The sequence below is a fragment of the Nicotiana tabacum genome, chromosome 8 (genome assembly GCF_000715075.1).
Source record: "Nicotiana tabacum cultivar K326 chromosome 8, ASM71507v2, whole genome shotgun sequence".
Lineage (NCBI taxonomy): Eukaryota > Viridiplantae > Streptophyta > Magnoliopsida > Solanales > Solanaceae > Nicotiana > Nicotiana tabacum.
Window position 1 is genome coordinate 77065063 of NC_134087.1, and position 23426 is coordinate 77088488.

Sequence of the window (23426 nt, forward strand, 5' to 3'; positions counted from 1 at the left end):
GATTGAGCAGTAGGAAACGATGAATCCACATTTATGATAAACTAAATAAGCACAACAAGCTTTCAAATCAGAATACGAGTCAATCGTCTCATTTAAAATCCAGCCTTTGGTAAAAATTATTTAAAATGCTTTCTAACAGTTTCAGTGGGGGTTCAATACCATTTATAATAAAAGATATGAAAACCATAATCGGCCCCTCGGGCAAAACATAGTTCGTATATAGCCCCTCGGGCAAAACAGGAATCATAAACACCTCATAACATAAAAATCTTAGTGGAAATAACAAAGCCAACTCAGTGATTAAATACTGAATATCTCATAAAAACTCCAACTTAAAAGAAAGTTGTTTAAAAATATTTGTTCAACATTTTCAACAGGGGCTTAGTATAAAGAGGAGTGAAAACGGCAATTACATCAAAACAAGCCCCTCGGACAAAGCATCACTCATATATGTATACATCCCCTCGGGCAAGCCTCTCAGTCACTCGAGACTCAATTCTCATCAGTCCACGCTGACACTCAGCACTCACACTCAATAAGTACCATATAGAAACCGATGCGGCGTGCAACCCTATCCGTATATCGCTACGGCGTGTAGTCCAATCCATATATATAGTCGACTGCGCTCACTGGGGGTGTGCAGACTCCGGAGGGGCTCCTACAGCCCAAGCGTTATATCGTTGCGGTGTGCAGCCCGATCCAACATATCGCTGCGGCGTGCAGCCCGATCCATATATATATATGCTGCAGCATGCAGCCCGATCCATAAATATATAATCCTCACAACCAGGCCCTCGACCTCTCTCAATCATTAACCTCACTATCAGACCCTCGGTCTATCTTAGTCAATACCCTCACAATCAGACCCTTAGTCTATCTCAGTCATCAACCTCACAGTCAGACCCTCGGTCTATCTTAGTCATCAACCTCACAATCAGTCGGACCATTACTAAAATAGGGAACTCAACCCAAACAGTTTTTACATTTTAAGAAGTAAAGTGATAAAATCAGATTTAAACAATAACAGGTAAAACATGACTGAGGATATGCTTTCAAAACAAATAGAGTGAGGAAACAATAGTGAAAATGCCTCTAAGAGTCTCAACAGGTCGGCACAAAGCCCCAAACATGGCATACAGCCCAAGATGTAATATCAATCTCTAAAATATGGAATATCATAAGATTTCAAATCAAATACGCGACTTAACAATTGTACGGGACGGACCAAGTCACAATCCCCAATGGTACACGACTCCACGCTCGTTATCTAGCGTGTGTGTCACCTTAAAATAACACAACGATGTGAAATCCGGGGTTTCAAACCCTCAGTATAGCATTTACAATCATTACTTACCTCGATCCGGTCCAAACTCTAGCCCGCGATGCCTTTGCCCCCACGAATTGACCTCCAGATGCCCCAAATCTAACCACAAGCAGTACATAACTATTAAAATATGCGAAGGGATATAGCCCACTCGAAAATAACCAATTTTTACATCAAAAATCCCGAAATTGCTCAAACCTGGACCCCGGGCACACGTCTCGGAATCCGATAAGAGTCAAATCAATAGAATCCTCATCCTCTCACGATTCTATACATACTAAGAACATCAAAATCGGACCTCAATTGCCCCTTCAAATCCCCAATTTACACTCTCCAAATTCAAGCCCTAATTCCTTAATTTTAGGCTTAATTTCCATGATTAATTAGGTAGAATTCACACAAGAATCGAGTATTGAGTTCAAAAATCTTACCTCCAGGTATTATCTCTTGAATCCCTCTTCAAATCCTCTCAAAAATCTCCAAAATCGCCCAAAAATAGTGAAAGTTAGCCCCAAAATCGCGGACAGTGGCTATTTAAACATTCTGCCCAAGCATCAAAACCCTTCTTCGCGAACGCGATCAAAGCCTCGCGTTCGCGAAGAACAATCCATCTTTGACCAAAAATCCTTCTTTGCGATCGCATCTTGCCACTCGCAAACGCGATGCTTCCACAGACTAACCCTTCGCGATCGCGTAACCTCTATCGCGAACACGATGAATAAACACTCTGAAGCTCAGCTGCCCAATTCCTCTTACGCGAACGCGGTCCACTTCATGGAATGCGATGACCAATCACATAGCCCCTTCGCAAACACGAAGGCTAAAATTCCAGCCTTCACCAGCTAACCCTTCGTGAACGCGAGGGCCTACTCGCGAACACGAAGGCTATTTTCTCTGCAACACTAATCAGCAATTTCTGCAACTTTTTGAAACATGAAATGGCCCGATGGACCACCCGAAACTCACCTGAGGCCCTCGGGACCTCAACCAAACATGCCCACATATCCCATAACATCATTCAAACTTGTTCCAATCTTCGGAACGCTCAAAACAACATTAAAACACCAGATTTGCATCGAATTCAAGCCTAAGAATTCCAAAATCTTCCGAATTACGCTTTTGATCAAAAACCCAACCAAACCACATCCGAATGACCAAAAATTTTGCACACACGTCGAAAATGACAAACAAAGCTATTGCAACTTCCGGAATTCCATTCCGACCCCTATATCAAAATCTCACCTATCAACCGGAAAACGCAAAAATCTCAATTTCGCCAATTCAAGCCTAAACCTTCCACGGACTTCCAAAATGCATTCCGATCAAGCTCCTAAGTCCCAAATCACCTAACGGAGCTAACCAAATCATAAAAAATCCGATCCGAGATCGTATACCGACAAGTCAAATCTTGGTCAAACTTTTCAAATTTTAAGTTTCAAATTGGGAACTATTCTTCCAAATTCATTCCGATTACCCCGAAAACCAAAACCAACGATTTACATAAGTCATAATACATCACGTGGGGCTTGTCATGCCCGAGAACTAGTGAGCAAAGTGAAAAAGCTCAAAACGACCGGTCGGATCGTTACATCATCAATGGCACACTTTGGGAGTACGCAACAGAAGTTCTAGCTATAGTCATACAATTGGGATAAAGACTGAACCTAAATGGATAGAATTGATCAGACAATGAAACCAGAGTGGTAGTAGTTGAGATGGGTGTAAACTCTGGGAAAACATAAGAAAGGGGTGGTCCTTGACCATTGGCCCATGCTTGACACATTTCAGACATTTGTTGTTTCAGCCTTTGGACCCCTTCTTTCAATTCAGATTCCGACTCCACAATCTCCCTCGAGGGGTCAACAACTCATGTTTCCAAGTCTTTGCTAGCCATGGCTTCCTTGCTTTTTGACCTTGTGTTGTATGGACGAATCTCCAAAGTGCCACAAACTAACCACCCTCTGTTATGATAACAATGAAAGTAATAAAGAGGAGCAAAACAAAGCCAACATGTTAGTGTTAGGATATTTATCAGATAGAAATATCACATTGTGTGCAATGCCCCTAGCAATTAACGGTTCTAGAATGACTTCGAGGGTCACAAGGTCATTTGGAATCATCCCAATTTTGTTCATTTCAATCTTATCTTTTCTTTCCTCTCATTTCTTTCTGATTATCGCTCTTTTCTTGCAGCCCACAGTTTCCTCTCATTTTCACATCCCATAACTTCATCTCTTTCTTTCTCCTTTTTTTCTTTTTCTTAATAATGATTTGATCGAACCCTATGTAGGTTGCCTACGTATCATGTCCCTCATGAATCAGATCAAGCGTAGTTCTGGAAAAGTAATGGACAAAATAAACTAAAAAACAAAATTTTTTTGGATTTTTCATTTATTTTTTTTTCCTTTTTGGTTTTTCAAATACAAATGGGAAGTAATATAACAAAATACTCGATATTACTGTACAAGACTAGAAAGTAAAAGACAACATGAATGACAGACTCAAAACATAAAAGTATCTTTAAGTAGCTCCTGAATGCAGTGGTCCTGGGGTATTTGACATGATTGAGCTCTGGTACACTAATCCATATCTGAATGAGAAAAATAAAACCAAACAGAGTTAGTGACTCAAGACACTATGCGACGCCACGACATCTCCTATGGGACACATGCAAGACACAATTGGGCTATTTGTGAAAATTAACCTATGTGGCCAAGAGTGGCTAGAAGTGTTAACTCAACAAGATTGACCTCATAGACATGGAAAATGCCTCACTAAGGCTTATATGGATTCAGACTCCCAATATCATGGCCCAAAATTAATTGCGGAAATGCCCCAATTTGCAAAAATGACTGATATGGCCAGAAGTGACTAAAGATGCAAACTCAAAAGGATGGACCTTAAGGTAGTGGGACACTTAGTTGCGAACTCAGGATTCTGAGACATGAGTCAATGAACCACTTTTGCGAAAATGACCCCGTTTTGCAAGAATGACCGATGTAGCCAAAAGTGGCTAGACATGCATTTAACAGGAATGGACCTTAAAACTGAAAGGACACCTTGTTGTAGACTCGAGACTCTAAGATATGGGATAACAAACTATTTTGAGAGAATAGCCCTATTCTGCAAAAAAAACTGATGTGGCCAAATATGGCTAAACATGCAAGATTTGGCTAAGACCCCGCGAAGCCAAGAACCTAAGACTCACTAGGAAGACCGGACCCTATGTGGGTTGCCTACGTATCCCGCCCCGAAAGACAAGAATCAGGTATGCGTAGTTCGGGAAGATTGGAGATGGGCGAGAATTTTTAAGAAAACTGATTTGGAGAAAGCATATTTTTGTCTCTTTTTGAAAAATGATGGAAAATGTAAAATCTTTTTGGATTTTTTTTTATTTTTGCAAAATAATGGGAAAGTGCAAAATCTTTTTGGATTTTTCATTTTCACTTTTTTGTCATTTCTTGAAAAAATTGTGAAATAAAAACATAACTGAGCCTTACTTGTTTAATCTTATATTTCACCCTCTTTTCTTTTCCATTTGCCCTCAACTATTATTGGTCCGCCAAACGACTCTTTTACCCTTAAAGAATGTAGCATGCGGCACAGAGGGATGATTAAATATCTTTTTGGACCACGGACCCATTTTGGCATAATTTGGATAGGCCTCCTAGGACACGATGCTTGGGACCGAGCTCTGCTAAGTATAAATGATATGATGCAGATAGGCATGACCTAAAGGTTGACCTAAGTTAGGGGTTCACTAGACAAGGCTATTCGGGGCGACACGTGGTCGATGACGGCTGCTCTAGCTGTTCGCCCACTCCACGCTCCCACGCCGCTCCCTAAAGACATGGATGACTCACAAAAGGTCGTGTATGCTCAAACATACTCCGGAAGACTTGTTGCAGAAAGAAGACCCATGGTTATGCAAATGATGACAGTTTATAAAGCAGTAACACATAAAGGAAAAACCGTAAACAAATAAGCAACTAGAAAATAATAAAACGACATAAACAAAAATGAAAATCAAATAAAGCACACAAAACACATAAAAACCTCAACCGAATATTCTAAAAACCAACAAGATCAAGTACTGGCTCGAACCTGCAACTCCCCAGCGGAGTTGCCAAAGCTGTCACACCCCCTTTTTTACACCTCACTTAATCCTCTTAAAAATAATAAAAGAGATTTTTGAAGCTCAAAAAGATTTTCAATTTTGAAAGTGACAAAGAATTGTATTCAAAAGGATTTTTAAGAGTCGCCACCTGACATTGGTTTCGGTGTGCCAGGTCATCGTTTTTTTTTAAAAAAATATTTTTTTTCCTTTTAAAACACTTTGGACTCCAAGACTAAGTTTGCACCAGAGATTTGGGTAAGGGGGTTCATTTGACTCGGGGAGAAGGTGTTAGGCATTCCCCGAGTCCCGTAACTAGTACGGTTGCTTACTCGATCTAGTTGGCTTTTAAAATATTCAACTTGAGGGAAAAAGCACACCAAGGAAAATAAACACAAAAGAGGCTCGAGGTCGTCCCCACCTAAATAAAAGAAAAATAAAGTAAGAGAAAAATATTAAATGTCTATATATTCATCCACGGTGTCCGTAATGGTCTTTAATTACATGTACTTCGGGGCATTCCCCGGGTAAAATATTTACAAGCTATTTAGGGCATTCTCCGGATAAAATAATAAACTAAAGGGGACAACCTCTAACCTCAACCACGATGTAAAATCCTAAAGTTTGCCTACCCGAACAATAATGGTCTAAGCATGCATTCTAACGACACAATTAGACCAAGCATAAGTAAAAATAATAGAAAGTTCTCTCATGCCCAATTTCTTTTTTAGCTTCAAATCAACTTCCTCGACCAAAACCCTTTTCAATTTTACTAACCCGATCCCAACTCACTTTTCACTTCTAGTTACGGGCGAAATTGCCACAACAACCCAATTACGTTTAGAACAACTTAAACCCAAATTATTTCTTAATTAATCAATATAGCAGCCTACGTTAAATAACAATTTTCAGCATGCGAGTTCAAGATAACTGTGATATAACATCAACTAGGCATGAAAATTAAATGAAAACGACATCAGAGAAGCAGAACTTCATTGATTCACATATAAATGTGCAATACATCAAAATTTATATTAACCAAGAACAAGTTAAGAAACGGACCTTAGATATATTTTTCCAAATGAAATCTAAAAATGCTTAATACCGGAAGACTTAGACAGCGACAACCTTGACGAAACCGCAAATCTGCCCGGAAACCTCAGACTACAACCTTCGACGACCTAGAAACTCACTAGAAAACTCGAATTAAACCAAAACAAATGGAATCAACAGACAAATTACAAAGTTGTTGTTGCTTGCTATTTGATGTGCTTTGTGGATGAATTTTGCAGTCCTACCCAAAAAACGCATAGCCAATGGTAAAAGCATAAGAAGCAGTGAAAGACAGTGGAGCAAACATTCCCATGTAAAATAGCAAACCTAGGAAAATCATCAGATTTGAGAGTGACGCCGCCAAATTACTACTACTGGCTCGCCTTCCGTTCACTGCTCAAGACTACCTTAGGATTAACATCACCAACCACACACTGATATGAACCAATTGAAAAGCACCTTCTAGCCAGCACTTTCAATACTTGAGTATCCCTTCCTTTGAGTGAATCAAGATATTAGAACTTTTCATCCTTCTTATTGATAATAGCTAAACACCAATGTATTTTTTTGTGGATAGAGACAAAGATTTTATCGCATTCGGGGAGGCAGTAACCCAGCTTTGACGTCTCTCTTTCCCCTCATTTTTGTTTTGCCGTCTTCCCTTCCCTCTTTTGTTCTCACTCCCGTTTTGTTGTTTGCAGGTTGCGGCTGTTTTTTGGAGATTTTTGTTCTCCGTTTTTTGCTCTGTTTCGGGTGGTGTTGCGGGTGAATAAGAAGAGAGGAACGGCTGCCTTAGGGTGTTTGGTCGCTGATGGCTTTTTGTGTTCAGCCGCTGTGAATTTTTGGATGGAGATGAAGTCCCTAGCCATTGTTCCCAGGTTGAAGAAGAAACAAGTCTCGTTGGTTTTGGGGTGTCTTAAGGGTGAAAGGTTATTAGAAAATTAGGCTTTTATGGATTTAAGGGTATTGTGCTCAAAAGGTGGTCCAATTTTGGGCTTGGACCACCTTTTGAGGTTGGGTCCATGCCTTATTGGACTTTAACTTTGGGGTAAGAAGACTAAATAACATAATGTATCTATGAAATATAAAATCACTCTTAATTAAAATAAATTACTAAAATAAAACTAAACACCAAAAGTTAAACTATTTGTATTTTTATTTTATGAATGGTAAGTAAACTAAAAGTAACTAAATAAAGAAAATATTTTTTTACAATTTTTATTTTTATGATAAAATAAAGTAAAAGAGTCAAAACTAGTTAAAATAGTGATATTAGGCCTAAACTAAATATTTAAATGCTAAATCCTATAAAATCTTGGGGAGAGTCAAAAATTATATGTCTACATCCACCACAACGGGTACAAGAATATCAACAACAACAATAAATGTAAAATGCTCAAAAATGAAGATGTTTCAACAATAACAATTTCGCCTCAACGTGATAACGACTTTCACAACTTCAACACTGATAACTCAACAATGAGAAACAATGTATAACCATGGTGATAAATAAGAATAACTCCCGATGAAAGAGAGATAACACGCAACAATAACTTCAAATAATGAAAATCAACAACGAAAGAGATAACATGAACAATAACTTCTAATCGTAATCAACAATGAAAAAGGTAACATGAACAATAACTTCAATTAATGATAATCAATAATGAAAGATATAACATGTATAATGACTTCATATATGATAATCAACAATGAAGAGATAGCATGTAACAATAAAAGAGGTAATAAGTTCAATTAAAGCATGAGAGAAATTATCAATTAGGAGGTAAAACAAGTGTTAATGAAATCATTTAAGGCATGTAAGGATAGATTAATACAAGTAAGAATAGATTGACTAGGAGAATTTAGAACATGATATGCCATTTTAATTAAAGCATGGAAATAGTCTAAGTAGTCTAAACCAGACAAATACCACATATAACCCGTGTACCCACTCGTCACCTTGCGTACACGGATTTCACTTAGTACATTTGAATAAAACAATACCAATCCTAAGAGGTAGTTCTTCCACATAAAGTTAGGCAAGACACTTACTTCAACTAGGCCAATTCAACACTCGAAAATAGTTTTTTCCTTAAAATCCTCATCCATACGGCTCAAATCTAGCCAAAATCAACTTAATATCATCAAACAATGCTAGAGAATTCAGATGCAATAGATAAAGCTAATATCTTTACACCTTTTCCAAAAAGTCAACAAAGAATCTGGGGCCCTCTCGGTCAAAATTCAGGTCCAATGGTAGATTTTAACTACCTATGATCGCACGAGTTCATATATGTGATTATCTTCAAAATCCGAGTCCTAAACGACTCTCAAAACTTAATTTTTTATTTTTCAAAAACTTGACAAAGTTTCACAATTTTTCACTTTGATTCACATTATTTTGATGTTAAAATTTAGGCAAAATACCTTACCATCCCCTTAACCTTGTCACAGATTATTAGTTACAGCCTTAAACTATTCATGATCTTAATTACCCCCCTCAACTAGGCCTTTTGGGAACCATTACCCCCTGGACGCTGATGTGGCAAATTGTGTGGATGCACTCGCCTGCCACGTGGATTTTTCCTGTATATGTGGCATTTTTTTAAAAAATAAAATATATTTTTACCTCTTTAAGTGTGTTACTTTTTTAGATAATTTTTTTCAAATATAATTTATAATAAAACTTAGATAGAACAATATTATTTAGACTAAATTTTTTTATTTGGCCAAAAATAATAAAGTTTTAGTTAATCTTTTTTTTGTATTTGACCTGAAAATAAAGATTTATACAATTGAAATAAATAGTCAAGGCATCTAAAAAGTTATAAAAATACATAGTTTGAAATTAATTATTTTGGCTATAATTTTTTATATAGCTCTAAATTATGGTGCTCTAAAAATATACTTTTTACATATTTTACCTGAAAAAGTAAAAATACACAGTTGAAATATATAGTCATTGCATCAAAAGAAGAAATAAAAAAGTGAACAATTGCAAGAAATAACTTATTATTTCTAACATACTTATTGCTCTAAAAAATACTTATTGCAGAGATGCAGGATAAGGTTGCGTACGATAGACCCTTGCGGTCCGGCCCTTCCCCGGACCGGGAGCTTAGTGCAGCGAGCTATTCTTTTTTTATTGCTCTAAAAATGTATCCATAGAGTAAGTTATGTTTTGCAATTGTACACTTTTTTTATCTCTTCTTTTGATACAATGACTATTTATTTCAATTGTGTATTTTTACTTTTTCAAGTAAAATTTAAACAATGACTATTTATTTCAACTGTGTATTTTTATTTTTTTTAGGTAAAATCTATAAAACAAAAAATATATTTTTAGAGCACCATAATTTAGAGCTATATAAAAAATTATAGCCAAAATAATTAATTTCAAACTATGTATTTTTATAACTTTTTAGATGCCTTGACTATTTATTTTAATTGTATAAATCTTTATTTTCAGGTTAAATTCAAAAAAGATTAACTAAAACTTTATTATTTTTAGCCAAATAAAAAAATTAGCCTAAATAATGTAGTTCTATCTAAGTTTTATTATAAACTGTATTCGAAAAAAATTATCTAAAAGTAACATACTTAAAAAGGTAAAATATATTTTATTTTTCAAAAAAATGCCAAATATACAGAAAAATCCACGTGGCAGGCGAGTGCACCCACAAAATTTACTACAGCAGCGTCCAGGAGGGTAATGACTCTCAAAAGGCCTAGTTAAAGGGGTAATTAAGACCACAAATAGTTTAAGGTTGTACCTAATAATCCGCGACAAGTTTAGGGGGGTGATAAGGTATTTTGCCTAAAATTTAAGATATGTTGATGGAATATGATTAGAAATATATTAGAATCACTTACCCAAGGTTTGTAATTGAAAATCCGCTCTCCAAATCGCCTCCTACCCTATCTAGGGTTAAAAATAAGAGAATAAGTTTAAAAATCCTGTTTCCCAGCCCTTTAACCAGCTGCAAATATCACATTTGCGACAGGGTTCACATTTGCGAACCCACACAATTGCGAAGCAGAGCTCGCATCTAACAACCTCAGCATTCATCGCAATTGCAAAATAGATGGTCATCGCAAAGGCGAACAATTGTTCGCAAATGCGGACTAAGCTATAATCATGTTGTCTTCACAAATGAGAAGGGGAGGTCGCATTTGCGACAACTGCTACTCTTCTGTCACCTACGCAAATGCGACCCTGATGTTCGCAATTGCGACATTAGAGCACCAGACACCAGTTTTTTACAATTTCAGTGCAAACTATTCCGGAATATGTCCGAAACTTATCCGAGCCGTTGGAGCTCCAAACCAAACATCCATACAAGTCAGAGAACATTATACGAACTCACTCGCGTGATCAAAACACAAAAATAACATCTAAAACTATGAATTGAATACTAAAATGCATGAATTTAAAGTAAAGTTAAAGAATTTCTAATGTTACAACTAAACGTCTGAATCCTATCAAATCAACTCCAAACGAAACCAAATTTTGTAGAAAGCTTCTGGATACCATAATGGACCTATTCCAAGTCCCAAAATCAAATTCCGACCTCGATAGATAAAAGCCTACTTACGATCAAATCTTTGAACTTCAAATTGCCAAATTTCGGCAAATCAATATGAATCAACCTACGGACCTCCAAAATCAATTTCGAGCATACACGAAAGTTTGAAATCGCTGTACGAAGCTATCAAATCCATAAAATATAGATTCGGGATCGTTTTCTCAAAATTCAAAGTTTTGTCGACATTTTGTAATTTAAACTTTTAAGTCAAGAATCAAAGGTCCAAATCAACCGAAAGCTTCCTGGAACAAAACTAACCAAACCTGCAAGTAATAAAATCATAGACACACATGTGTGAAGCAATAAAAAGGATAATGAGATGCAATTACACAAAATGATCAATCAGGTCGTTACACTCATATTTTAATTAGGAGGGTTAACGAAGATGCTCATGTCAATCCCAGTATTAAGCATTGATTAGCTAAAATTGACCACTACCTTTTCAATAAGTCTTTAAATGAATTAATGGTAAAATAGGAAATGAAATTGTCTTCTATTGATATACTAAAAATGACAAGTAAAAAGAAAAATATATTTTTAGAATAGTTCAAACCTCACTTGTGGGCATTGGATCTGTTGTTGTTATTGTATTTTTAAATTAGTGGACAAGTAAAAATAAAAGGAGGGAGTATTTCACGGGTCAATTGATTTTGTAATCCATTACAAATTTATTTTAGTCTTATGAAACCATCTCTTTTTTTACACATGGGATATTTATTTTTACACATAAGAGATCTGTCTTTTACACACAAAATCTAAAAAAGACATTTTTTTAATTTCAATATTGTAAAAAGTCATGGAGGAGTAAAACCTCGTATTTCACAAGGGAGTATTATAGCAAATGTGATGTCCCAATGAAAAAATTTGGAAGAAGGATTTTGTAATGATAGCATCCTAGGAAGCTCAAATATATTTAAGGACAAGGATAAAGCTTTGGAATCTCGAAGAGAGCATTAAACAAGATCTCAAGCTAAAAAGTTGCAAAACAAGGTCATTGAACTTCAGGAAAGATCAAAGAAGTTATTAGTTGGGAGGAAGAGCTTAAGGATAAAGGATATGAGTTATCTAGGTGTTACAATTATTTTATGGCCCAAATTCATGTCCAATAAGAGGTGGATTAGATCCCAAGAAACATCATCTGAAGAAGGTCCAAATCAAGTCATTGTTGGACGAATTTAGCACCTAAAATGTGTCCAAGCTTGCAGCCAATGAAGTCCTATATAAAGCCACGTTTCAACAGCATAAAAAGGACTTACTTGATGTCCAAGAATGGTACAATAGTCGTGCTAGATGTTGAGTGCAAGTTGGTGCCAAGTTGCTTGCAAATTTCCTTCAAGATTTCCAAGATTTTCAAGATTCTATCCAAGATTGGTTTGGGACTTATTTTCATATATTATGGGATTATATTTATTTCTTTGTTAGTTAGTTAAGGTTATGTTTTCCTTTTACTAAGATTTTTGGAATTACTTTCCAAGAATGACTTGGCTTTTGTTTCCTAGTATTTTCCTTTTAAGGTAGTTAGACTTGTTGTCCGAAGTAGTTTAGGATTTTATTTACTTGTTTTTTAAGTAGAATTTCGTGACCCCTATCTATATAAAGGGGTGCATTCTTTGTTTTTAGACATAGATTATTCAGATTATTATCAATAAAAATTGTGAGATTTTTCTTGCACTCTTGTGTGTGGCTACTCTTGGATTTATTCTTTAACCTTCAAAACTCAACTTAAGGTGGTAAGATGAATTCTTCGAAATCTTAGATCACTTCTAAATATTAAAGAAAGGTGATAAGTTTACACTTATTGTTGTTCTTGTTGTTCGAAAGGGTCGAGTTTCACAATCTATCTCTTGTTTTTAACCTCTATCAAAGGCGATTAGTTGTTCGTTAGTTAATTGTTATTGTTAAGATTAACCTTCAAGAATAGACTTCTTGAATTCAATCTATCTTTAATTTCTGCCTTTTTCATTTCTTTATTTTCTTTTAGCTTCCGCATGTTTCTTGATTTTCTTTAGTAATTCTTGAATCCCCTATCGTGTTGTTATCATGTAATTCACAATAGGGCCATCTTCAAAGTTTCATTTTAAAAATATTAGGATAATGAAATGTACATATGGCATTAATTGAAAAATTAAAGACAATTTTTTTCGTTTTACCCTTAATTCTTTAACCCATACTTCTTGAAAAACAAGTGATCAATTTTAGCTAACCAATGGCTGATAATAGAATCGACACAAACCTCTTCGTTAAATCTCTTAATGTCGCATTAAATAAAATATGAAAACTTTACTCCATTTAAAATCATCGTTTTTCTCTTCTTTGAAATATTTCTTTCTTCAGTAGTATTTTTTAAATTGTTTGGCTTCAAAATTTTCTGAATCGTTTAGCTCCAACAAGAATTCGATCTTTTAAACTGAATAAATGAATGAAGTGTTGATATCTGCAAAAAAAAAAAAAAAATGTTGAAACTTAAAACTTAATATTGGCTCTAATAATTACTACTGTGGAATTTGTTTTCAATTAGTAAGACCAAGTATCAATTAATAATGATATTATGGTAAAATATTCATGTAGATCATTATTTCTTAAGGTACGTAAAAAGTTAACAAGTTGAACGCAGGATGTCTAGATTTAAATCACGAAACTCAACTGTTCTATTCAGAGATTCGTTTGATCTCTCTCCATATCCTAGGTTCTTAACATTGTATTTTTAAAATTATAAATTCAAATAATATTTCATGCAAATTTAGTGATGGAATTGGAGAGATAAACTAAATATTGAAGTGAAAGATCTAAAGATAAGTTGAATCGATTTACACTTGCACTAAACTCAATATACTTTTAAAACTTAAAACTATAAGGGTCGTTTGGTGTGCATAAAAATAATGCTGAATAAGGTGTATTAGTAATACTGGTATTAGTTATGCTGGTATTAATTATGCTGACATATTTCTTATCCATTGATTGGTTTGATGTATTAAAGCATTGCACAATTTCTAAAAGAATTATTTGTTTACAAAAATGCCCTCAAAACCAGTCCATCACTCTAACTTTTTAAAAGAAAAATATGTTAGAGAAATATTTTTATATGAAAAAGTTTTAAAAAAATTATTTAATTTGTCTACCTTGTAATATAGAACCAAATATTTATTTATAAAAAAAGGAAAAATGCTAAGTATTTATTTATTTACTAGAGATAATTTTATTTCTCACTATTTGGATTATTTTATTCTAGCATTAATATATTAACTAGCATATTTTAATCAAGCATAAATTTTGAAGGCCAATTTTGTCTTTAACTAAGCTAATGCATGCATTAAAATCCATTACATTGCTAATACCAATGTTTTCTATGGATTAGTTATGCATAGAATAATACCAAATAGGATGTATAATTATTGCCTGCATAACTAATGCACAGGTTCGAAATATCTACCAAACAAGGTATTATTAATACACAAGTTATGCATAGAATAATACCAAATAGGATGTATAATTATTGTCTGCATAACTAATGCACAGGTTCGAAATATCTACCAAACAAGGTATTATTAATACACAAAGCTAATGCATGCATTATTTTATCTAATGCATTCTACCAAACGACCCCTTAGTTCAAATCCACTATTTGTTAAAATTTTAATAAAGCTATATATATATATATAGATCCAGTATCAAAAGTTAAAGAATTCAAATGAACTCATAAACTATAACTATAGCCAAGTAGGTTACTATCAAAATTAAACAACTGATCCAATGATATGCAAATATAAAAAGCTTTTCTTGCAAACAACTCATAATTTACAATCAAAAACAAGAAAAAAATAGGTGTTAAAAGATTATAAGGGCATCAGTTCTCCAAGGTGATATAGCATCAATGAAAAATTCAGACGCAAATTACCCATTTACGATATAATAAGATTCATCATTTGCCCCATAAAACTTCTAATCCTAACAAAAATTAAAAAAGGTCAGTTAAAATGAGGATAATTAGAGATCAGAACCTGTCGGGATTCACTATTTGCATCATAATAATGTATTCAGCGGATTGACAGACTTATGAATTTTATCATCACTTCTTTCCTCCTCAACAAATAATTACTAATTACAAAAATAAAAAATAAAAAATAAAAAATAAAAAATAAGAAACAGTATCACTGAAATTGTAATAGTATTTGATAATCAAGTTGTTTAATTATAAAATTTGAATGTATATCTGCACATTTTACTAATTTCAATTGAAACACTTAACACTAATTGAAAAATAATGACATTTAATAGTTATTATAAATATCAAAATAGTAAAAAAATTACAAGTGCTCAGAACTTCTTAGAGGATTGTGTAAACCATCACAGATCGAAAGTTTCCGACACAAGAAATTTTCATCACAGAGGTTAAATTATTTTTCACCATTATGGTGCTAGGGTTTAAACACAGAGGTTTAAACACAGAGGTCTTAAATTTTCATCACAGAGGTTAAAAAAAAAAAGTAAATTAAACATAAGAGGTTTAATCAAAACGAACGAGACCAATTGATATAAGTCGTCACTGTCCATTAACCATTTCAATGTCAACAAAAATTACCTAATAACAAAAATCAGATTTTTAAATATTCTACATTTTATTTAGCCTAAATGAAATTAAGGAATGAGTCATCAGATAGGAGCGAAAGACTAAAAAGAAGTTTTAAAATCATAAAAGATTTCATTTGAACTATGCTTCTAATCATCATATGACCCAGTAATATAATAAAAGGATTAAAGTGAAAATAAAAAGAAATAAAATATTTACTTGGCCTCATAGAGAAAATTAGGCTAACAACATGTTAAAACTCAGACATATGCTTGTCTATAAAAGAATTTTAATCATTGGCCAAAAGGATATAAACAAAAATAAATTTAAAGAAATTTCAGCTAGAAAAATAAAAGGATTTGTAAGAGATATTGTATCTGAAAGCAAAAGTAGAAGGGGCAGAGCTTACTAACGGACGAACTGAAACTGTAAAACCCTAGATCAGAAGAGAGAATGATAAACCTTAGGGAAGGAAGTTGCTTTTATATGGAGAAGAGTGAAGGGGACTAGGGTTTTATGCTTCGGTTTTGGGCCGCTCACAAAATCGCAATGGTGATGGGCCTATAGTGTGGGCTAACGGCAATTTGCTTTGGGTTATTTGCACAGTATGGCCTTTTTTATGAAGGAATTGACATCGTATAACAATCCTTCACTATAATTGGCATTTTATTGGCCATAAATTTAGGTTGGCACTAGTAGCCCAAAAATATTGGAATAAAATAGCCAAATCCCAAAATACACGATTATACAACCCCTCAAAAATAGGGGGGTTTTAAGATTCTGTCCCACCAATCACGTTTGCATGATGTATTCTTTCAGAAGCGTAACTACCCAATCGACCAAAATAAAACCAAATGCAGAAAATATATTTCCTTCAAAAATCAAAAAGGGTGCAATTTTTCAGCCGTCACGGAAATTGAATATCAAATTTCTGTATTCTGGTGCAATAATTAGTTCTTTCTTTGGCAACAATTTTTATTTTATTTTTGAAGTTCTAAGATATCAGCTGAAGAAGGGTATCAATCTCTATATATAGAATACAGACTCAATGGCTACTTTGCCGATTTTGACACAGCACGGGGGACACTAGGATAGCAACAATCGATTTGTAGATTACTCAGTTAAAGGCGTGGTGATTAGTACCGAAACTAAATTTATTGATTTTGTTTCTACAATTTCAAAACAATTGATAGTTGACACCACAATTAATTTGCTTGAAATCCAGTATAAATGCGATGAAGATTCACCACCAATGATGATACACAGTGAAATGGGATTGCGTGTATATATCGAGTTGAAGAAGAAAAATTATGCGTTTAATGAGTATCTGATGTGTTTAACAGTGAAAGAGAAAGATATGCACGCGTTTAATCGAAACGAGGAACATTCATCTGTATGCCTACAAATTGCCAATACATATGATATACATAACGGGGATACACTACAATTGATTGCGTTTGATAACGCAGATGATCCTGAAGTTGTAGATTTTGATGAAACTCCAATAATAGATGATCCTCTAAATAATACTGTTTCGGAAGGCCAACTTTACAAGGACAAGGAGACACTGATGATGGTGATAAAAAACTATGCTATTCAGAAAAAATTTCAGTTTAAGGTTGATCAATCAAGTCCATCAAGGTATGAATGTATATCTAACTTTAATTGTATACAATCGTCAATTTTTTTATTTTCACTACGCATAATAGTTTATCTTAATTTTTTTACTATTGTGTAAATTTGGATGTTATTAGATACTGCCTGGTATGTGTCAATGACCGTTGCACATGGTTTTTCAAGTCTTCATTGCTAAACAAGTCAAAAATCTTTAGGGTTAGAAAATTCAGTAAGGATCACACATGTTCGGCGAGGGATAGATTGTTTACACAACGTGTAGCTACTGTTCCTATTATTGGAAGAATTATTTGTGATAAATATGTTGATCCTAAAATAATATACACTGCAAAGGACATAATGAAAGATGTGAGTACGTGATTTTTGTTTACACGACAAATACTCCAAAAGAAATCAAAATAAACAACAAATTGTCTCCGTGCATAATTTTGTGAATTTGCCGGTCATTTTTTGTTAGCTATTTGTTGGTTTTGTCCGTGTCTTTTAGTCTTACCAAACAAAAATACAAAAATGTGTCGTATGTAAGTTTAGGATATTATTCTACTATTCGGAATTAATCAAACCATAATTCGATTATTAAAAGGAAAATCACAAAAAAAATGCATCTTTTATTTTATTTTTTCGTCATTAAGTAGTGTTATTAAATGTTAATATGTGTGTTAATGGTTGATTAATGTTTGTATAGTGTTATTGGACAAATTTAATTGGGAGATTAAAGAGGAAAAGGATTTTCGGATTGGGCCAGTCTTAATCAAATCAGAACAAGCCCAAACCAAAATGACCAGCCCAGGTTCCCTTTTATCCGGTCTAGTTAAGCTGGCCATGCAACCATCCAAACGACGTCGTTTGTACCATTCTTAATCTGGACCGTTAATCTCACTAGATTTACGGTCCAGATCACTTACCCGTTACCTGACCCAACCCGATGAAACTGGTTTGACCCATTTCCAGCATGAGAACAAAAGACACCGTTCCTTTCAGTAGAAAGATCACAACCATTGATCATCAACAATCCAACGGCCAACATCCAATCACCCACCCCGTATATAAACCTTCCCCCTTTACCCCGTGCCCTAAACCAAGGACCCCCCTGAGTCGTCTCCTTCACAGACCTAAACCCCCACGGAACCCTAGAGCCGCCCCCCTTTTCCCTTACCATAAACCCGGCGGCATGGACGCCGGTGACCACCACCTTAACACCATAGGACCGCCTCACCACCCTGAACATAGATCTGTTGTCCCTTTGTCACGAATCCCCTCCCACCTTCTCGAATCTTCATTTGAAGATTCGCGAGCCAGACCTCGACTTACACCAAACCCCCCGGATTCACACTAGACAATCCCTTGACCTCCCTCGTGACCAAACCAAGCTTGGTTTGGTCCGAATCTAACCAGGGAAACACAAATCCCAAATCTGCCCCTTAGGAACCCTAGGAACCCTGAGCCCGATCTGTGTCCGTTTGAACTAAATGATTAGGGTCTAATGGACCTTAATCGAAATGTTCTCAGTAGAGAACACTTCGATTAAAGCCCGTTCAACCCCAAGAAAGATCGATTCAAATCCGATATAAGGCTTTCTGATTTTTTAAGGCTTTAAGGTAATTTTTGTTTTCTTTTTCTTTTTCAGTTCATCTTGTCTGTTGTAATTGAATGTCTGTTCATATGTCCAAATGTTTTGTTTAATTTATGTTTTGAATTTTTGTCGACTGTGTTGTCCACCTTGCCCGGACCTCTGTATTTAGTCAAGTTTCTCTTCATTTATTGATCATGTGTATGTGTGTAAGTTGTACAATCAATTGAATTTAAATTTGGTTGATTAATTAGCCCCAGTACAACCTTGTTCAGTCAGTACAATTTGAATCACACGTTGATACTGTTAGATTTCTGATCATTGGTTTTGATTGTATGTGTTACAACTAGTATAGTCGAGTCGATATACGTCGCCAATTAGTTTAGCTTTGAATGATAATAATCTGATTCATGTTATGGTTTTTGTATGAGGTTCTGTCTGAATCCAACTGGGAACTAAGTATAGCTGTTTGTGGATTTGAATCAGAAAACATTTATACTTTAGTTTGTGGTTTTCAGTTCAGCTTGAGTTCTGAATTGATAGCATGTGCACTATAGTGTTTTAATAATTAGAGCAAATGGGACAACATGGGCTGTCAGGCCACCTTCAGGCTGCTCATACCTTGGCCTTAATTTAAATAAGATGATAAAGGGCTGTCAGGGAATCTCATGGGAAGGGTTCTACTTTTAAAAGATGAATGGAAAAACAGCAGAAAAGAAGGGGGTTCTGATGTGTTTAACAGGCTGTAAATGGCCTAATGCTAGGCTATAAATAGAGAGATCACATGGACAAAGAAGGGGACAGACATATACACTGAGAGATACCACAAAAAACAGGCATATACAGATACACATTGAGGGGGGACATACATAGAAACTGATTTTGGAGAGACAGAGATAGAGAGGAGATACAGATAGAGAGATACACACATACACACACAGACACAAATACACACACACATACAAAGAGGTGCTGAAATTAGTCAGAAATAGCTTTGAATAAGAAAGAGGGGTTTCAGAAATCAGAGAGGGAGATTAGAAAAGAAATTTTTGTTTGCCTGGAACTGAAAACACTGTTTCTTTCCTCATTTTTTCTACCTAAAGTTCAGCATTTAGTTTGTTATTGGTTCTGTCAAGATTTAGGATTTTCCTTTGAGTATTTGAAAGAATCAACATTGAGTACTGTATCATCGGGTTACTGTTTTGGTCTATTCTGCCTGGGATTGCCATTTTTGCTTTGTCGTTGCTGCTATCTGTTGCTGCTACTGCTGATTCTCCCTATCTTCTTTTTCTTCTGTTGATATTCAACGTTCAGGTACACATTTAAACCTCACATTGATGAAGAAGTCGAAAGCATGAAATGAAGATGCAAAGGAATTTAATCAGTCGTTGCTTTACTTACAGCTTTGTAAATATTGCCAAAATTGTGTAATTCTTTAATTTGTAGCCTAATAGAGAATATCTTAGTAAGTGTGTACTTAATGGAAGCTACTTGGGTCTAGAAATTGCAAAATGGTTCGCTTAGTAGTATACATGACATAGTTATATAATTTATGGAATGTGTAATCGCTTAGTATAATTGTTAATTCAAACTCTTTCTCCAGTCATGCTTTAAATATGTAGGGTGGATGGCTTTTAAAATTTTGCCAAATATGATACAATTTTAAATTCTTGAATTTCAGCTTCATTAGGCAGTTCATAGGACGAGTTTCCGAATACCATTGGTAGCATCCTCTAATAAGTAATTCTATTAATCTTGTTAAAAGGGGCTAATCTAAATTTAACTTAAGGTTGTTTGGAGTAAGTATAGCATTCCATCAATCTTGTATGTTAATTTCCTTTTTTATCAAATTAAGAACATGTTCTATGAAGTATAGCATTCTTCATTCTTTGGTAAACAATTGATCAGATGATTAACAAGAATCCGGATTTGGCCAAAGCATACAATTGAATTAGCATGTATCTTTTTCTTCTATTTTTTAGAGACAAACATATTAGAAATGTAGTCGCTTTAGGATATCCCTTCTAAAATAATGAGATGAGCCTCGCCGAACAAAAAATGCAAATTGCGGGATCCTCAATGATTGATCATAATAAATACTTAGAATTCGGGAAAGACCGTTTTAGTGAATTTCACTGTCTTCCCCAAAGATAATAACGCGTTAAACTCTTTAGGTGCGAATTAATTAAATTACATTCTTAAATTCGGGTGCGCATTCATGTGACCCAAATTCAAATCCCAACGAAGTCGAAATGTGTTAATAACTACGGGTGCATTGATTGTGACGTGGTTCGAGATGCATTTTCACGACGTTGCAATTCTATAAAAATAAATGATAATAATAAAAGCGGTTTTAAATTCAATAAAAGCACATAAGTCACAACATGTATTTAAATCAGATATTTAGCCATTATAACAATTTAAGCGACCGTGCTAGAACCACGGGATTCGAGGGTGCCTAACACCTTCCCTCGGGTCAACAGAATTCCTTACTTAGAATTTCTGGTTCGCAGACTTTTTTTGGAAAGTCGAATATTTTCCTCGAATTGGGATTCAAGATAAACCGGTGACTTGGGACACCAAAAGCCAAACCTTTCCCAAGTGGCGACTCTGAACTAAATAAATAATCCCATTTCGAATATTGTCACTTAAATTGGAAAAACTCCCTCGCGCATCTTAACCATTCGGGGGCGGGCGCGCAAAAAGGAGGTGTGACAGCTCTGGCGTCTCTGCTAGGGATTTATTCTAACCCAGAACCACTGGTTCAGGGTTCAAGAATTCAAGCTTAGAATAATTGTTATATTTGGCTTTATTATCTGATATTTATTACATGTTTTGACATAACATGCTAAATGTTGTCTTTTACCGCTTTGATATTATCTGAACTGTATATAAACTGTGCCGAAACCCTTCTCTCTTCACCTCCGGGGATGTGCTTACTGGTTGAGACTCCCTATTTTGTTAGTGTCAATACCTGAAATAAGAAAGAGGACGGACAAGTTACGAAGCCGGATGGCCTTTTGGTTCCCGGTAAGTTGCCCCCTCCTCGACTCGAGTCGTCCGCTCGGGTACACAGTCTAGAACATATACTTAGGTTATAAACCTAGTATAACGAAACTTCATGCCGGATCCCTAGTAGGAACGTTTATTTGCATCATGTTGCATTCGACCTAGGGGACTCAACACAGGGGTTGGGTCCGTTTAGGACAGACAACCTGAAATGAAAAGACCATCCTGCTGCATCCCGTTTGTTTTGCGCATCTATTTGCTTCGGGTCTGCATGCTGACCGGTTTCCAAAAGTTTCAAAAAAAAAAGAATAGCAGCGTAGGGAGATAATTACTTATTTTTGGAAAAATAAAACCAATGTCCAAGTAATGTTGAAACCTCGCCGGAATTTTCTTAAAAAAAATGAAAATATAGTTTGTCTTTTAGTTTTGATTTATTCCTTTTAATCACTTTCAAAATCCAAAATATATATATAAATAAAAAAAGGGGAAAAAATTCAAAAAAAAATTATGGTTTCATTTGTAGTATCTCTTTAAAAGATTTTCAAAATTTCAATAAAAAATGAAAAAAGAAGTTTAAATGTATAAATATTTCCTTAGTCTCTTTTCAAAAAAAAATATATAAAATAAAATAAAAATATATATAAAAATAGTTATTCCTCTTTTCTTTAAAAGATTTTATTTGTTTCCCCTATTTCTGACCGAACTACACCGGTTTGATTCTCACCGGATGTGAGATACGTAGGCAACCCCCATCGGGTTCAACCCCACCTTTTGCTAAGATAGCCGAAACCAATAAAAAAAATGACAAAATGTCGCCACTTTTATAAAGAGTCGGGTGAGGCCGTTTTTTGTAAAAACAGCCGAATGTTCCCAAGCGGGACGCCGGAAGGCTGACATTGCATAAACGGCCATCTTCGGTCATCATTTTTGATCGGTTGGTCCTCGCAGCCTTAAAGTCTTTATTCTCGAAGTACTAAAAGGCCGCATTTTGGAAATCGAGTTCGTCGTTTTGAAATAATAATAATAATAATAATAATAATAAAAATCTTGAAAAAATCTAGATAGTTTTATTTTGAATCTAATAAAAGTCTTTTTATTAGCATAATCACCCTAATAAATGTGCAGGATGAGCACGATACAAAACGAACCCTTTTCAATAATGACCAAGATCCCTTTTGAGTTGCGATTATGGTGGAACGACTTAGGCAAGGAGGGGCAAGACAAAGTAAGGAAATATCTGAAAGATCTCCCGGATTTACTAGACATTCAGCCTCGGGGTGATATTATCAGATCATTGGTCACTTGCTGGGATTCAGCGCACAATGTATTTCATTTCTCAGACTTTGAGCTCACCCCGACGTTGGAAGAAATAGCGGGATACATTGGAGGTGATGAAGCTCCGTTAAGGTTCAAATACTTGATTGCACCTAGAGCCGTCACGGTACACCGGTTTCTGGATTTCTTAAAAATACCCCGAACATTTCACCATCCAAATCTTGCCAAAGGTTTCTGCAGTTTCCACCTCATGTATGCTAGATACGGCCACGAGAGCGGGTTCAATAAGC

General features: G+C 35.1%; 4 non-coding genes across 4 annotated transcripts; all 4 read right to left on the reverse strand.

Moving 5' to 3' along the window:
- Positions 1–14916: 14916 nt before the first annotated feature.
- LOC142163687 (small nucleolar RNA Z101) lies at positions 14917–15012 on the reverse strand. Its single transcript, XR_012694632.1, has one exon. It is a non-coding gene; the product is annotated as a small nucleolar RNA Z101 (small nucleolar RNA).
- A 55-nt stretch (positions 15013–15067) lies between these two features.
- On the reverse strand, positions 15068–15155 carry LOC142163703 (small nucleolar RNA snoR14). The gene has a single exon (XR_012694645.1). It is a non-coding gene; the product is annotated as a small nucleolar RNA snoR14 (small nucleolar RNA).
- Positions 15156–15390: 235 nt separating this feature from the next.
- LOC142163695 (small nucleolar RNA U61) lies at positions 15391–15469 on the reverse strand. Its single transcript, XR_012694637.1, has one exon. It is a non-coding gene; the product is annotated as a small nucleolar RNA U61 (small nucleolar RNA).
- A 253-nt stretch (positions 15470–15722) lies between these two features.
- LOC142163682 (small nucleolar RNA snR60/Z15/Z230/Z193/J17) lies at positions 15723–15816 on the reverse strand. The gene has a single exon (XR_012694627.1). It is a non-coding gene; the product is annotated as a small nucleolar RNA snR60/Z15/Z230/Z193/J17 (small nucleolar RNA).
- Positions 15817–23426: the final 7610 nt, after the last annotated feature.